Source organism: Penaeus chinensis, chromosome 20, assembly GCF_019202785.1.
Source record: "Penaeus chinensis breed Huanghai No. 1 chromosome 20, ASM1920278v2, whole genome shotgun sequence".
Classification (NCBI taxonomy): Eukaryota; Metazoa; Arthropoda; class Malacostraca; order Decapoda; family Penaeidae; genus Penaeus; species Penaeus chinensis.
This window is the reverse complement of record NC_061838.1, coordinates 23,479,502-23,480,901: the sequence shown is the minus strand read 5'-3', so window position 1 is coordinate 23,480,901 and position 1,400 is coordinate 23,479,502.

The following is a 1,400-nucleotide window of genomic DNA, read 5'->3' as shown; positions in this document are numbered from 1 at the left end:
CCCCTTTTTGCCTCTCTCTGGCCTCCCCTTCAAGCTGTCGTTGCATCGGTTCATCCCTTGCAAGCCCTTCCTTGCTCTGTCTCTTCCTCCTCTTCCTTCCTCCTCCTCGTCGTCGTCCTCTTCTTCTTCCTCCTTCTGTTCTTCTTTCCTCCTCTTTCTTCCTCATTTCCCTTTCTCCCTTCCCCTCCTCCTGCCCTCCCCCCCTCTTCTTTTTTTCTTTTTCCTCCTCCTCCTCCTCCCTTTCCCCCTCCTCCTCCTTTTTGTCCCCCCTCCTCCTTTTCCTCCTCCCCTCCCCTCCTCCACCCTCCTCCTCCCCTCCTCCTCCTCCTCCTCCCCCCTCCTCCTCCTCCTCCTCCCCCCCCTCCTCCCCCCTTTCTTTTCCCCTTCCCCCCTCCTCCCTCCCCCTATCTCCTCCTCTTCTTCCCCTCCTCCCCCCTCCTCCTCCTCCTCCCCCCTCCTCCTCCTCCTCCTTTTCCTCCTCTTTTCCTCCTTCCCCTCCTCCTCTCCTCGTCCCCTCCTCTTCTTCTCCCTCCTTCCCCCTCTCTCCTCCTCTCCCTCCTTCCCCCCTCCTCCTCCCCCCCTCCCCTCCCCTCTCCCCTCCTCCCCTCTTTCCTCCCCTCCTCTCCCCCTCCTCCCCCCCTCCTCCTCCTCCGCCTCCCCCTCCTCCTCCTCCTCTTCCTCTTCCTCCTCCTCCTCCTCCTCCTTCTCCTCCTCCCTCCTCCTCCTCCTCCTCCTCTCCTCTCCTCCTCCTCCCCTCCTCCTCCTCCTCCTCCTCCTCCTCCTCCTCCTCCTCCCATCCCTACTAGTGTTACCCCTTCCCTCCCCCCAGTGTATGGCGCGCCGGGATCCACGTGGTGCGTTCGTGCAACCACCGCCTTCCGTCTGCCTGCCTGCCTGCCTGCGTGCTTACAAAAACGCTCTCGATTCTTTTTCCCGCGTTTCTTGTTTTCGTGTGCCGTTCTTTTTTTTTTTTTTTTTTTTTTATCTTTCTATTTTTGGGACCGGGTTTATTTATTTATGTATATATTTGTGTTCTGTTTGTTTTTCGTCCTTTTCTTCGTGTGTTTTTCTTGTTTGTGCGTGTCTTCGTCTCTCCTTTCTTCTCTGTATTTCTTGGTTGTCTTTATCCACTGTGTTTCTTATGGGTGCGTGTATGCTGTCCGTTAATTTGTAAACTCTGTTGATGTTTTCCATATGTATGCTGTCATACCACTATCACGGCTTCCGAGTCGTGATTGAAAATTGACGTTCGGACAAACAAGCGACGTCCCTCCCTGTTGCTTCGCTTGTTGCAATGGGATCACATCAACAGCAGCTCCGAAGTGCAATTCATGCGACTCTGGGAACCTAGGCCACCCCCTTTGTGCACACACAAACAAACAAATAAACAAACACATTCA